General features: G+C 45.1%; 11 non-coding genes across 11 annotated transcripts; all 11 read left to right on the plus strand.

Annotated features, from left to right (window-relative positions):
* Window positions 1-97: 97 nt before the first annotated feature.
* On the plus strand, window positions 98-288 carry LOC141199299 (U2 spliceosomal RNA). Its single transcript, XR_012271054.1, has one exon. It is a non-coding gene; the product is annotated as a U2 spliceosomal RNA (small nuclear RNA).
* Window positions 289-1,408: 1,120 nt separating this feature from the next.
* On the plus strand, window positions 1,409-1,599 carry LOC141199300 (U2 spliceosomal RNA). The gene has a single exon (XR_012271055.1). It is a non-coding gene; the product is annotated as a U2 spliceosomal RNA (small nuclear RNA).
* A 1,121-nt stretch (window positions 1,600-2,720) lies between these two features.
* On the plus strand, window positions 2,721-2,911 carry LOC141199301 (U2 spliceosomal RNA). The gene has a single exon (XR_012271056.1). It is a non-coding gene; the product is annotated as a U2 spliceosomal RNA (small nuclear RNA).
* A 1,121-nt stretch (window positions 2,912-4,032) lies between these two features.
* Window positions 4,033-4,223, plus strand: LOC141199302 (U2 spliceosomal RNA). Its single transcript, XR_012271057.1, has one exon. It is a non-coding gene; the product is annotated as a U2 spliceosomal RNA (small nuclear RNA).
* Window positions 4,224-5,345: 1,122 nt separating this feature from the next.
* LOC141200464 (U2 spliceosomal RNA) lies at window positions 5,346-5,536 on the plus strand. Its single transcript, XR_012272184.1, has one exon. It is a non-coding gene; the product is annotated as a U2 spliceosomal RNA (small nuclear RNA).
* Window positions 5,537-6,658: 1,122 nt separating this feature from the next.
* LOC141199304 (U2 spliceosomal RNA) lies at window positions 6,659-6,849 on the plus strand. Its single transcript, XR_012271059.1, has one exon. It is a non-coding gene; the product is annotated as a U2 spliceosomal RNA (small nuclear RNA).
* Window positions 6,850-7,971: 1,122 nt separating this feature from the next.
* LOC141199305 (U2 spliceosomal RNA) lies at window positions 7,972-8,162 on the plus strand. Its single transcript, XR_012271060.1, has one exon. It is a non-coding gene; the product is annotated as a U2 spliceosomal RNA (small nuclear RNA).
* A 1,121-nt stretch (window positions 8,163-9,283) lies between these two features.
* LOC141200638 (U2 spliceosomal RNA) lies at window positions 9,284-9,474 on the plus strand. Its single transcript, XR_012272352.1, has one exon. It is a non-coding gene; the product is annotated as a U2 spliceosomal RNA (small nuclear RNA).
* Window positions 9,475-10,595: 1,121 nt separating this feature from the next.
* LOC141200750 (U2 spliceosomal RNA) lies at window positions 10,596-10,786 on the plus strand. Its single transcript, XR_012272461.1, has one exon. It is a non-coding gene; the product is annotated as a U2 spliceosomal RNA (small nuclear RNA).
* A 1,120-nt stretch (window positions 10,787-11,906) lies between these two features.
* LOC141200752 (U2 spliceosomal RNA) lies at window positions 11,907-12,097 on the plus strand. The gene has a single exon (XR_012272463.1). It is a non-coding gene; the product is annotated as a U2 spliceosomal RNA (small nuclear RNA).
* A 1,121-nt stretch (window positions 12,098-13,218) lies between these two features.
* On the plus strand, window positions 13,219-13,409 carry LOC141200760 (U2 spliceosomal RNA). Its single transcript, XR_012272471.1, has one exon. It is a non-coding gene; the product is annotated as a U2 spliceosomal RNA (small nuclear RNA).
* Window positions 13,410-14,406: the final 997 nt, after the last annotated feature.

Raw genomic sequence — 14,406 nt, forward strand, 5'->3', positions numbered from 1 at the left:
ACAGCATGTCTTCTTAACGGGAGTCCAGGTGGCCATCTCCACAAATGGACTTTTCAGAATCCTTGGGTGGCACCGTAGTCGGAAACCAATTCTGGTTATCGCTTCTCGGCCTTTTGGCTAAGATCAAGTGTAGTATCTGTTCTTATCAGTTTAATATCTGATACGTCCCCTATCTGGGGACCATATATTAAATGGATTTTTAGAACAGGGAGATGGAAAAAGAGCTTGCTCTGTCCACTCCACGCATTGACCTGGTATTGCAGTATCTCCAGGACCGGTGCACCCCTTATTTAATGCAATTTCTAAAATCAGAAAGAATTGAATTCAATGCTTTTTGTTCATTTTGCTTGTTTGTCGGATTTTGGGATGGACTCTTTGGCTTTGCTTTTCTTCTCCTCATTGGATTTTTCATGTTAAAAGTTGCAGAAGCCAGATGACAAGCTCATTTTGGTTCAACTTCAGCAACTGTGCATTGCATTGCCATGTAATGTAATGTAATGCAATGCTATCTATCTAGCTCTCCCTCTATACTTCCTTTTGGATAAACAGACATATTAGGCAAGCATTTTGGAGCTTTCACCTAAATAACTACAGGTGGTGAGATAAGCTGCACAATATAATTGACCTTTCAGTATATTGTTGCACACACACCATCTATTTAGCAAATGCCCTTGTTATCAACAGCAGCCTTTTAAACTCACCTGAGCTAACAGGTATGTGAGCTGGTTACTCTGCTGCGCTTAAAATTTCTTTTTTGGTTTGCTACAATGCCTTTTCTGAAACGTTGTCTCCCTCTGCTGGAACACTGACTTCTTTCATTTAATGCCTGCAGACTATAAAAGAGAAACCAACCCAAAAAGTTTGGTTGATTAGTCTGTGGCATTCTTTTAAACTGTTGCTTATGGCGGTCTCTGTGAGCTTCTCAGTGACATTCAGCCATCCAGGTATCCCGCCTGCAGTAGACGGAATGTGGCAATGGAACGCTGGCTGCGCGTGTCATAATAGGCTCTGAGCCTTTATATACCTGCGCACAGCAGCAGCCACCTTCAGTCTGCTGCTGGACAGCCAGCAGCAGCAGCAGCAGGAGAGGTAATTAATCAGCAACCCTCCTGCTAAGGGTAGACAGCTGCTCGTTCCACCCCCCCCCCGCCTTAATTGGTTCTCCTCCCTTCCAACGGTGTTGAGGCGGGTGGGAACAGCCGGGGGTTGAGGGTACTGTGCTAAAAGAGGTGGAGTTATGCAGATCTAAAACGCGTGGATTGCAGCAGCAGCAAGCCGAAAAGTGCAGGCATGTGAGGGATCTAGAGGTTGACAGCATGTCTTCTTAACGGGAGTCCAGGTGGCCATCTCCACAAATGGACTTTTCAGAATCCTTGGGTGGCACCGTAGTCGGAAACCAATTCTGGTTATCGCTTCTCGGCCTTTTGGCTAAGATCAAGTGTAGTATCTGTTCTTATCAGTTTAATATCTGATACGTCCCCTATCTGGGGACCATATATTAAATGGATTTTTAGAACAGGGAGATGGAAAAAGAGCTTGCTCTGTCCACTCCACGCATTGACCTGGTATTGCAGTATCTCCAGGACCGGTGCACCCCTTATTTAATGCAATTTCTAAAATCAGAAAGAATTGAATTCAATGCTTTTTGTTCATTTTGCTTGTTTGTCGGATTTTGGGATGGACTCTTTGGCTTTGCTTTTCTTCTCCTCATTGGATTTTTCATGTTAAAAGTTGCAGAAGCCAGATGACAAGCTCATTTTGGTTCAACTTCAGCAACTGTGCATTGCATTGCCATGTAATGTAATGTAATGCAATGCTATCTATCTAGCTCTCCCTCTATACTTCCTTTTGGATAAACAGACATATTAGGCAAGCATTTTGGAGCTTTCACCTAAATAACTACAGGTGGTGAGATAAGCTGCACAATATAATTGACCTTTCAGTATATTGTTGCACACACACCATCTATTTAGCAAATGCCCTTGTTATCAACAGCAGCCTTTTAAACTCACCTGAGCTAACAGGTATGTGAGCTGGTTACTCTGCTGCGCTTAAAATTTCTTTTTTGGTTTGCTACAATGCCTTTTCTGAAACGTTGTCTCCCTCTGCTGGAACACTGACTTCTTTCATTTAATGCCTGCAGACTATAAAAGAGAAACCAACCCAAAAAGTTTGGTTGATTAGTCTGTGGCATTCTTTTAAACTGTTGCTTATGGCGGTCTCTGTGAGCTTCTCAGTGACATTCAGCCATCCAGGTATCCCGCCTGCAGTAGACGGAATGTGGCAATGGAACGCTGGCTGCGCGTGTCATAATAGGCTCTGAGCCTTTATATACCTGCGCACAGCAGCAGCCACCTTCAGTCTGCTGCTGGACAGCCAGCAGCAGCAGCAGCAGGAGAGGTAATTAATCAGCAACCCTCCTGCTAAGGGTAGACAGCTGCTCGTTCCACCCCCCCCCCCGCCTTAATTGGTTCTCCTCCCTTCCAACGGTGTTGAGGCGGGTGGGAACAGCCGGGGGTTGAGGGTACTGTGCTAAAAGAGGTGGAGTTATGCAGATCTAAAACGCGTGGATTGCAGCAGCAGCAAGCCGAAAAGTGCAGGCATGTGAGGGATCTAGAGGTTGACAGCATGTCTTCTTAACGGGAGTCCAGGTGGCCATCTCCACAAATGGACTTTTCAGAATCCTTGGGTGGCACCGTAGTCGGAAACCAATTCTGGTTATCGCTTCTCGGCCTTTTGGCTAAGATCAAGTGTAGTATCTGTTCTTATCAGTTTAATATCTGATACGTCCCCTATCTGGGGACCATATATTAAATGGATTTTTAGAACAGGGAGATGGAAAAAGAGCTTGCTCTGTCCACTCCACGCATTGACCTGGTATTGCAGTATCTCCAGGACCGGTGCACCCCTTCTTTAATGCAGTTTCTAAAATCAGAAAGAATTGAATTCAATGCTTTTTGTTCATTTTGCTTGTTTGTCGGATTTTGGGATGGACTCTTTGGCTTTGCTTTTCTTCTCCTCATTGGATTTTTCATGTTAAAAGTTGCAGAAGCCAGATGACAAGCTCATTTTGGTTCAACTTCAGCAACTGTGCATTGCATTGCCATGTAATGTAATGTAATGCAATGCTATCTATCTAGCTCTCCCTCTATACTTCCTTTTGGATAAACAGACATATTAGGCAAGCATTTTGGAGCTTTCACCTAAATAACTACAGGTGGTGAGATAAGCTGCACAATATAATTGACCTTTCAGTATATTGTTGCACACACACCATCTATTTAGCAAATGCCCTTGTTATCAACAGCAGCCTTTTAAACTCACCTGAGCTAACAGGTATGTGAGCTGGTTACTCTGCTGCGCTTAAAATTTCTTTTTTGGTTTGCTACAATGCCTTTTCTGAAACGTTGTCTCCCTCTGCTGGAACACTGACTTCTTTCATTTAATGCCTGCAGACTATAAAAGAGAAACCAACCCAAAAAGTTTGGTTGATTAGTCTGTGGCATTCTTTTAAACTGTTGCTTATGGCGGTCTCTGTGAGCTTCTCAGTGACATTCAGCCATCCAGGTATCCCGCCTGCAGTAGACGGAATGTGGCAATGGAACGCTGGCTGCGCGTGTCATAAAAGGCTCTGAGCCTTTATATACCTGCGCACAGCAGCAGCCACCTTCAGTCTGCTGCTGGACAGCCAGCAGCAGCAGCAGCAGGAGAGGTAATTAATCAGCAACCCTCCTGCTAAGGGTAGACAGCTGCTCGTTCCACCCCCCCCCCCACCTTAATTGGTTCTCCTCCCTTCCAACGGTGTTGAGGCAGGTGGGAACAGCCGGGGGTTGAGGGTACTGTGCTAAAAGAGGTGGAGTTATGCAGATCTAAAACGCGTGGATTGCAGCAGCAGCAAGCCGAAAAGTGCAGGCATGTGAGGGATCTAGAGGTTGACAGCATGTCTTCTTAACGGGAGTCCAGGTGGCCATCTCCACAAATGGACTTTTCAGAATCCTTGGGTGGCACCGTAGTCGGAAACCAATTCTGGTTATCGCTTCTCGGCCTTTTGGCTAAGATCAAGTGTAGTATCTGTTCTTATCAGTTTAATATCTGATACGTCCCCTATCTGGGGACCATATATTAAATGGATTTTTAGAACAGGGAGATGGAAAAAGAGCTTGCTCTGTCCACTCCACGCATTGACCTGGTATTGCAGTATCTCCAGGACCGGTGCACCCCTTCTTTAATGCAGTTTCTAAAATCAGAAAGAATTGAATTCAATGCTTTTTGTTCATTTTGCTTGTTTGTCGGATTTTGGGATGGACTCTTTGGCTTTGCTTTTCTTCTCCTCATTGGATTTTTCATGTTAAAAGTTGCAGAAGCCAGATGACAAGCTCATTTTGGTTCAACTTCAGCAACTGTGCATTGCATTGCCATGTAATGTAATGTAATGCAATGCTATCTATCTAGCTCTCCCTCTATACTTCCTTTTGGATAAACAGACATATTAGGCAAGCATTTTGGAGCTTTCACCTAAATAACTACAGGTGGTGAGATAAGCTGCACAATATAATTGACCTTTCAGTATATTGTTGCACACACACCATCTATTTAGCAAATGCCCTTGTTATCAACAGCAGCCTTTTAAACTCACCTGAGCTAACAGGTATGTGAGCTGGTTACTCTGCAGCGCTTAAAATTTCTTTTTTGGTTTGCTACAATGCCTTTTCTGAAACGTTGTCTCCCTCTGCTGGAACACTGACTTCTTTCATTTAATGCCTGCAGACTATAAAAGAGAAACCAACCCAAAAAGTTTGGTTGATTAGTCTGTGGCATTCTTTTAAACTGTTGCTTATGGCGGTCTCTGTGAGCTTCTCAGTGACATTCAGCCATCCAGGTATCCCGCCTGCAGTAGACGGAATGTGGCAATGGAACGCTGGCTGCGCGTGTCATAATAGGCTCTGAGCCTTTATATACCTGCGCACTGCAGCAGCCACCTTCAGTCTGCTGCTGGACAGCCAGCAGCAGCAGCAGCAGGAGAGGTAATTAATCAGCAACCCTCCTGCTAAGGGTAGACAGCTGCTCGTTCCACCCCCCCCCCCCGCCTTAATTGGTTCTCCTCCCTTCCAACGGTGTTGAGGCGGGTGGGAACAGCCGGGGGTTGATGGTACTGTGCTAAAAGAGGTGGAGTTATGCAGATCTAAAATGCGTGGATTGCAGCAGCAGCAAGCCGAAAAGTGCAGGCATGTGAGGGATCTAGAGGTTGACAGCATGTCTTCTTAACGGGAGTCCAGGTGGCCATCTCCACAAATGGACTTTTCAGAATCCTTGGGTGGCACCGTAGTCGGAAACCAATTCTGGTTATCGCTTCTCGGCCTTTTGGCTAAGATCAAGTGTAGTATCTGTTCTTATCAGTTTAATATCTGATACGTCCCCTATCTGGGGACCATATATTAAATGGATTTTTAGAACAGGGTGATGGAAAAAGAGCTTGCTCTGTCCACTCCACGCATTGACCTGGTATTGCAGTATCTCCAGGACCGGTGCACCCCTTCGTTAATGCAGTTTCTAAAATCAGAAAGAATTGAATTCAATGCTTTTTGTTCATTTTGCTTGTTTGTCGGATTTTGGGATGGACTCTTTGGCTTTGCTTTTCTTCTCCTCATTGGATTTTTCATGTTAAAAGTTGCAGAAGCCAGATGACAAGCTCATTTTGGTTCAACTTCAGCAACTGTGCATTGCATTGCCATGTAATGTAATGTAATGCAATGCTATCTATCTAGCTCTCCCTCTATACTTCCTTTTGGATAAACAGACATATTAGGCAAGCATTTTGGAGCTTTCACCTAAATAACTACAGGTGGTGAGATAAGCTGCACAATATAATTGACCTTTCAGTATATTGTTGCACACACACCATCTATTTAGCAAATGCCCTTGTTATCAACAGCAGCCTTTTAAACTCACCTGAGCTAACAGGTATGTGAGCTGGTTACTCTGCTGCGCTTAAAATTTCTTTTTTGGTTTGCTACAATGCCTTTTCTGAAACGTTGTCTCCCTCTGCTGGAACACTGACTTCTTTCATTTAATGCCTGCAGACTATAAAAGAGAAACCAACCCAAAAAGTTTGGTTGATTAGTCTGTGGCATTCTTTTAAACTGTTGCTTATGGCGGTCTCTGTGAGCTTCTCAGTGACATTCAGCCATCCAGGTATCCCGCCTGCAGTAGACGGAATGTGGCAATGGAACGCTGGCTGCGCGTGTCATAATAGGCTCTGAGCCTTTATATACCTGCGCACAGCAGCAGCCACCTTCAGTCTGCTGCTGGACAGCCAGCAGCAGCAGCAGCAGGAGAGGTAATTAATCAGCAACCCTCCTGCTAAGGGTAGACAGCTGCTCGTTCCACCCCCCCCCCCCGCCTTAATTGGTTCTCCTCCCTTCCAACGGTGTTGAGGCGGGTGGGAACAGCCGGGGGTTGAGGGTACTGTGCTAAAAGAGGTGGAGTTATGCAGATCTAAAACGCGTGGATTGCAGCAGCAGCAAGCCGAAAAGTGCAGGCATGTGAGGGATCTAGAGGTTGACAGCATGTCTTCTTAACGGGAGTCCAGGTGGCCATCTCCACAAATGGACTTTTCAGAATCCTTGGGTGGCACCGTAGTCGGAAACCAATTCTGGTTATCGCTTCTCGGCCTTTTGGCTAAGATCAAGTGTAGTATCTGTTCTTATCAGTTTAATATCTGATACGTCCCCTATCTGGGGACCATATATTAAATGGATTTTTAGAACAGGGAGATGGAAAAAGAGCTTGCTCTGTCCACTCCACGCATTGACCTGGTATTGCAGTATCTCCAGGACCGGTGCACCCCTTCTTTAATGCAGTTTCTAAAATCAGAAAGAATTGAATTCAATGCTTTTTGTTCATTTTGCTTGTTTGTCGGATTTTGGGATGGACTCTTTGGCTTTGCTTTTCTTCTCCTCATTGGATTTTTCATGTTAAAAGTTGCAGAAGCCAGATGACAAGCTCATTTTGGTTCAACTTCAGCAACTGTGCATTGCATTGCCATGTAATGTAATGTAATGCAATGCTATCTATCTAGCTCTCCCTCTATACTTCCTTTTGGATAAACAGACATATTAGGCAAGCATTTTGGAGCTTTCACCTAAATAACTACAGGTGGTGAGATAAGCTGCACAATATAATTGACCTTTCAGTATATTGTTGCACACACACCATCTATTTAGCAAATGCCCTTGTTATCAACAGCAGCCTTTTAAACTCACCTGAGCTAACAGGTATGTGAGCTGGTTACTCTGCTGCGCTTAAAATTTCTTTTTTGGTTTGCTACAATGCCTTTTCTGAAACGTTGTCTCCCTCTGCTGGAACACTGACTTCTTTCATTTAATGCCTGCAGACTATAAAAGAGAAACCAACCCAAAAAGTTTGGTTGATTAGTCTGTGGCATTCTTTTAAACTGTTGCTTATGGCGGTCTCTGTGAGCTTCTCAGTGACATTCAGCCATCCAGGTATCCCGCCTGCAGTAGACGGAATGTGGCAATGGAACGCTGGCTGCGCGTGTCATAATAGGCTCTGAGCCTTTATATACCTGCGCACAGCAGCAGCCACCTTCAGTCTGCTGCTGGACAGCCAGCAGCAGCAGCAGCAGGAAAGGTAATTAATCAGCAACCCTCCTGCTAAGGGTAGACAGCTGCTCGTTCCACCCCCCCCCCCCGCCTTAATTGGTTCTCCTCCCTTCCAACGGTGTTGAGGCGGGTGGGAACAGCCGGGGGTTGAGGGTACTGTGCTAAAAGAGGTGGAGTTATGCAGATCTAAAACGCGTGGATTGCAGCAGCAGCAAGCCGAAAAGTGCAGGCATGTGAGGGATCTAGAGGTTGACAGCATGTCTTCTTAACGGGAGTCCAGGTGGCCATCTCCACAAATGGACTTTTCAGAATCCTTGGGTGGCACCGTAGTCGGAAACCAATTCTGGTTATCGCTTCTCGGCCTTTTGGCTAAGATCAAGTGTAGTATCTGTTCTTATCAGTTTAATATCTGATACGTCCCCTATCTGGGGACCATATATTAAATGGATTTTTAGAACAGGGAGATGGAAAAAGAGCTTGCTCTGTCCACTCCACGCATTGACCTGGTATTGCAGTATCTCCAGGACCGGTGCACCCCTTCTTTAATGCAGTTTCTAAAATCAGAAAGAATTGAATTCAATGCTTTTTGTTCATTTTGCTTGTTTGTCGGATTTTGGGATGGACTCTTTGGCTTTGCTTTTCTTCTCCTCATTGGATTTTTCATGTTAAAAGTTGCAGAAGCCAGATGACAAGCTCATTTTGGTTCAACTTCAGCAACTGTGCATTGCATTGCCATGTAATGTAATGTAATGCAATGCTATCTATCTAGCTCTCCCTCTATACTTCCTTTTGGATAAACAGACATATTAGGCAAGCATTTTGGAGCTTTCACCTAAATAACTACAGGTGGTGAGATAAGCTGCACAATATAATTGACCTTTCAGTATATTGTTGCACACACACCATCTATTTAGCAAATGCCCTTGTTATCAACAGCAGCCTTTTAAACTCACCTGAGCTAACAGGTATGTGAGCTGGTTACTCTGCTGCGCTTAAAATTTCTTTTTTGGTTTGCTACAATGCCTTTTCTGAAACGTTGTCTCCCTCTGCTGGAACACTGACTTCTTTCATTTAATGCCTGCAGACTATAAAAGAGAAACCAACCCAAAAAGTTTTGTTGATTAGTCTGTGGCATTCTTTTAAACTGTTGCTTATGGCGGTCTCTGTGAGCTTCTCAGTGACATTCAGCCATCCAGGTATCCCGCCTGCAGTAGACGGAATGTGGCAATGGAACGCTGGCTGCGCGTGTCATAATAGGCTCTGAGCCTTTATATACCTGCGCACAGCAGCAGCCACCTTCAGTCTGCTGCTGGACAGCCAGCAGCAGCAGCAGCAGGAGAGGTAATTAATCAGCAACCCTCCTGCTAAGGGTAGACAGCTGCTCGTTCCACCCCCCCCCCCGCCTTAATTGGTTCTCCTCCCTTCCAACGGTGTTGAGGCGGGTGGGAACAGCCGGGGGTTGAGGGTACTGTGCTAAAAGAGGTGGAGTTATGCAGATCTAAAACGCGTGGATTGCAGCAGCAGCAAGCCGAAAAGTGCAGGCATGTGAGGGATCTAGAGGTTGACAGCATGTCTTCTTAACGGGAGTCCAGGTGGCCATCTCCACAAATGGACTTTTCAGAATCCTTGGGTGGCACCGTAGTCGGAAACCAATTCTGGTTATCGCTTCTCGGCCTTTTGGCTAAGATCCAGTGTAGTATCTGTTCTTATCAGTTTAATATCTGATACGTCCTCTATCTGGGGACCATATATTAAATGGATTTTTAGAACAGGGAGATGGAAAAAGAGCTTGCTCTGTCCACTCCACGCATTGACCTGGTATTGCAGTATCTCCAGGACCGGTGCACCCCTTCTTTAATGCAGTTTCTAAAATCAGAAAGAATTGAATTCAATGCTTTTTGTTCATTTTGCTTGTTTGTCGGATTTTGGGATGGACTCTTTGGCTTTGCTTTTCTTCTCCTCATTGGATTTTTCATGTTAAAAGTTGCAGAAGCCAGATGACAAGCTCATTTTGGTTCAACTTCAGCAACTGTGCATTGCATTGCCATGTAATGTAATGTAATGCAATGCTATCTATCTAGCTCTCCCTCTATACTTCCTTTTGGATAAACAGACATATTAGGCAAGCATTTTGGAGCTTTCACCTAAATAACTACAGGTGGTGAGATAAGCTGCACAATATAATTGACCTTTCAGTATATTGTTGCACACACACCATCTATTTAGCAAATGCCCTTGTTATCAACAGCAGCCTTTTAAACTCACCTGAGCTAAGAGGTATGTGAGCTGGTTACTCTGCTGCGCTTAAAATTTCTTTTTTGGTTTGCTACAATGCCTTTTCTGAAACGTTGTCTCCCTCTGCTGGAACACTGACTTCTTTCATTTAATGCCTGCAGACTATAAAAGAGAAACCAACCCAAAAAGTTTGGTTGATTAGTCTGTGGCATTCTTTTAAACTGTTGCTTATGGCGGTCTCTGTGAGCTTCTCAGTGACATTCAGCCATCCAGGTATCCCGCCTGCAGTAGACGGAATGTGGCAATGGAACGCTGGCTGCGCGTGTCATAATAGGCTCTGAGCCTTTATATACCTGCGCACAGCAGCAGCCACCTTCAGTCTGCTGCTGGACAGCCAGCAGCAGCAGCAGCAGGAGAGGTAATTAATCAGCAACCCTCCTGCTAAGGGTAGACAGCTGCTCGTTCCACCCCCCCCCCCGCCTTAATTGGTTCTCCTCCCTTCCAACGGTGTTGAGGCGGGTGGGAACAGCCGGGGGTTGAGGGTACTGTGCTAAAAGAGGTGGAGTTATGCAGATCTAAAACGCGTGGATTGCAGCAGCAGCAAGCCGAAAAGTGCAGGCATGTGAGGGATCTAGAGGTTGACAGCATGTCTTCTTAACGGGAGTCCAGGTGGCCATCTCCACAAATGGACTTTTCAGAATCCTTGGGTGGCACCGTAGTCGGAAACCAATTCTGGTTATCGCTTCTCGGCCTTTTGGCTAAGCTCAAGTGTAGTATCTGTTCTTATCAGTTTAATATCTGATACGTCCCCTATCTGGGGACCATATATTAAATGGATTTTTAGAACAGGGAGATGGAAAAAGAGCTTGCTCTTTCCACTCCACGCATTGACCTGGTATTGCAGTATCTCCAGGACCGGTGCACCCCTTCTTTAATGCAGTTTCTAAAATCAGAAAGAATTGAATTCAATGCTTTTTGTTCATTTTGCTTGTTTGTCGGATTTTGGGATGGACTCTTTGGCTTTGCTTTTCTTCTCCTCATTGGATTTTTCATGTTAAAAGTTGCAGAAGCCAGATGACAAGCTCATTTTGGTTCAACTTCAGCAACTGTGCATTGCATTGCCATGTAATGTAATGTAATGCAATGCTATCTATCTAGCTCTCCCTCTATACTTCCTTTTGGATAAACAGACATATTAGGCAAGCATTTTGGAGCTTTCACCTAAATAACTACAGGTGGTGAGATAAGCTGCACAATATAATTGACCTTTCAGTATATTGTTGCACACACACCATCTATTTAGCAAATGCCCTTGTTATCAACAGCAGCCTTTTAAACTCACCTGAGCTAACAGGTATGTGAGCTGGTTACTCTGCTGCGCCTAAAATTTCTTTTTTGGTTTGCTACAATGCCTTTTCTGAAACGTTGTCTCCCTCTGCTGGAACACTGACTTCTTTCATTTAATGCCTGCAGACTATAAAAGAGAAACCAACCCAAAAAGTTTGGTTGATTAGTCTGTGGCATTCTTTTAAACTGTTGCTTATGGCGGTCTCTGTGAGCTTCTCAGTGACATTCAGCCATCCAGGTATCCCGCCTGCAGTAGACGGAATGTGGCAATGGAACGCTGGCTGCGCGTGTCATAATAGGCTCTGAGCCTTTATATACCTGCGCACAGCAGCAGCCACCTTCAGTCTGCTGCTGGACAGCCAGCAGCAGCAGCAGCAGGAGAGGTAATTAATCAGCAACCCTCCTGCTAAGGGTAGACAGCTGCTCGTTCCACCCCCCCCCCGCCTTAATTGGTTCTCCTCCCTTCCAACGGTGTTGAGGCGGGTGGGAACAGCCGGGGGTTGAGGGTACTGTGCTAAAAGAGGTGGAGTTATGCAGATCTAAAACGCGTGGATTGCAGCAGCAGCAAGCCGAAAAGTGCAGGCATGTGAGGGATCTAGAGGTTGACAGCATGTCTTCTTAACGGGAGTCCAGGTGGCCATCTCCACAAATGGACTTTTCAGAATCCTTGGGTGGCACCGTAGTCGGAAACCAATTCTGGTTATCGCTTCTCGGCCTTTTGGCTAAGCTCAAGTGTAGTATCTGTTCTTATCAGTTTAATATCTGATACGTCCCCTATCTGGGGACCATATATTAAATGGATTTTTAGAACAGGGAGATGGAAAAAGAGCTTGCTCTTTCCACTCCACGCATTGACCTGGTATTGCAGTATCTCCAGGACCGGTGCACCCCTTCTTTAATGCAGTTTCTAAAATCAGAAAGAATTGAATTCAATGCTTTTTGTTCATTTTGCTTGTTTGTCGGATTTTGGGATGGACTCTTTGGCTTTGCTTTTCTTCTCCTCATTGGATTTTTCATGTTAAAAGTTGCAGAAGCCAGATGACAAGCTCATTTTGGTTCAACTTCAGCAACTGTGCATTGCATTGCCATGTAATGTAATGTAATGCAATGCTATCTATCTAGCTCTCCCTCTATACTTCCTTTTGGATAAACAGACATATTAGGCAAGCATTTTGGAGCTTTCACCTAAATAACTACAGGTGGTGAGATAAGCTGCACAATATAATTGACCTTTCAGTATATTGTTGCACACACACCATCTATTTAGCAAATGCCCTTGTTATCAACAGCAGCCTTTTAAACTCACCTGAGCTAACAGGTATGTGAGCTGGTTACTCTGCTGCGCTTAAAATTTCTTTTTTGGTTTGCTACAATGCCTTTTCTGAAACGTTGTCTCCCTCTGCTGGAACACTGACTTCTTTCATTTAATGCCTGCAGACTATAAAAGAGAAACCAACCCAAAAAGTTTGGTTGATTAGTCTGTGGCATTCTTTTAAACTGTTGCTTATGGCGGTCTCTGTGAGCTTCTCAGTGACATTCAGCCATCCAGGTATCCCGCCTGCAGTAGACGGAATGTGGCAATGGAACGCTGGCTGCGCGTGTCATAATAGGCTCTGAGCCTTTATATACCTGCGCACAGCAGCAGCCACCTTCAGTCTGCTGCTGGACAGCCAGCAGCAGCAGCAGCAGGAGAGGTAATTAATCAGCAACCCTCCTGCTAAGGGTAGACAGCTGCTCGTTCCACCCCCCCCCCCGCCTTAATTGGTTCTCCTCCCTTCCAACGGTGTTGAGGCGGGTGGGAACAGCCGGGGGTTGAGGGTACTGTGCTAAAAGAGGTGGAGTTATGCAGATCTAAAACGCGTGGATTGCAGCAGCAGCAAGCCGAAAAGTGCAGGCATGTGAGGGATCTAGAGGTTGACAGCATGTCTTCTTAACGGGAGTCCAGGTGGCCATCTCCACAAATGGACTTTTCAGAATCCTTGGGTGGCACCGTAGTCGGAAACCAATTCTGGTTATCGCTTCTCGGCCTTTTGGCTAAGCTCAAGTGTAGTATCTGTTCTTATCAGTTTAATATCTGATACGTCCCCTATCTGGGGACCATATATTAAATGGATTTTTAGAACAGGGAGATGGAAAAAGAGCTTGCTCTGTCCACTCCACGCATTGACCTGGTATTGCAGTATCTCCAGGACCGGTGCACCCCTTCTTTAATGCAGTTTCTAAAATCAGAAAGAATTGAATTCAATGCTTTTTGTTCATTTTGCTTGTTTGTCGGATTTTGGGATGGACTCTTTGGCTTTGCTTTTCTTCTCCTCATTGGATTTTTCATGTTAAAAGTTGCAGAAGCCAGATGACAAGCTCATTTTGGTTCAACTTCAGCAACTGTGCATTGCATTGCCATGTAATGTAATGTAATGCAATGCTATCTATCTAGCTCTCCCTCTATACTTCCTTTTGGATAAACAGACATATTAGGCAAGCATTTTGGAGCTTTCACCTAAATAACTACAGGTGGTGAGATAAGCTGCACAATATAATTGACCTTTCAGTATATTGTTGCACACACACCATCTATTTAGCAAATGCCCTTGTTATCAACAGCAGCCTTTTAAACTCACCTGAGCTAACAGGTATGTGAGCTGGTTACTCTGCTGCGCTTAAAATTTCTTTTTTGGTTTGCTACAATGCCTTTTCTGAAACGTTGTCTCCCTCTGCTGGAACACTGACTTCTTTCATTTAATGCCTGCAGACTATAAAAGAGAAACCAACCCAAAAAGTTTGGTTGATTAGTCTGTGGCATTCTTTTAAACTGTTGCTTATGGCGGTCTCTGTGAGCTTCTCAGTGACATTCAGCCATCCAGGTATCCCGCCTGCAGTAGACGGAATGTGGCAATGGAACGCTGGCTGCGCGTGTCATAATAGGCTCTGAGCCTTTATATACCTGCGCACAGCAGCAGCCACCTTCAGTCTGCTGCTGGACAGCCAGCAGCAGCAGCAGCAGGAGAGGTAATTAATCAGCAACCCTCCTGCTAAGGGTAGACAGCTGCTCGTGCCACCCCCCCCCCCGCCTTAATTGGTTCTCCTCCCTTCCAACGGTGTTGAGGCGGGTGGGAACAGCCGGGGGTTGAGGGTACTGTGCTAAAAGAGGTGGAGTTATGCAGATCTAAAACGCGTGGATTGCAGCAGCAGCAAGCCGAAAAGT

This window comes from Phyllobates terribilis, unplaced genomic scaffold (assembly GCF_046119375.1).
Source record: "Phyllobates terribilis strain yellow unplaced genomic scaffold, ASM4611937v1 Scaffold_108__1_contigs__length_5656254, whole genome shotgun sequence".
Classification (NCBI taxonomy): Eukaryota; Metazoa; Chordata; class Amphibia; order Anura; family Dendrobatidae; genus Phyllobates; species Phyllobates terribilis.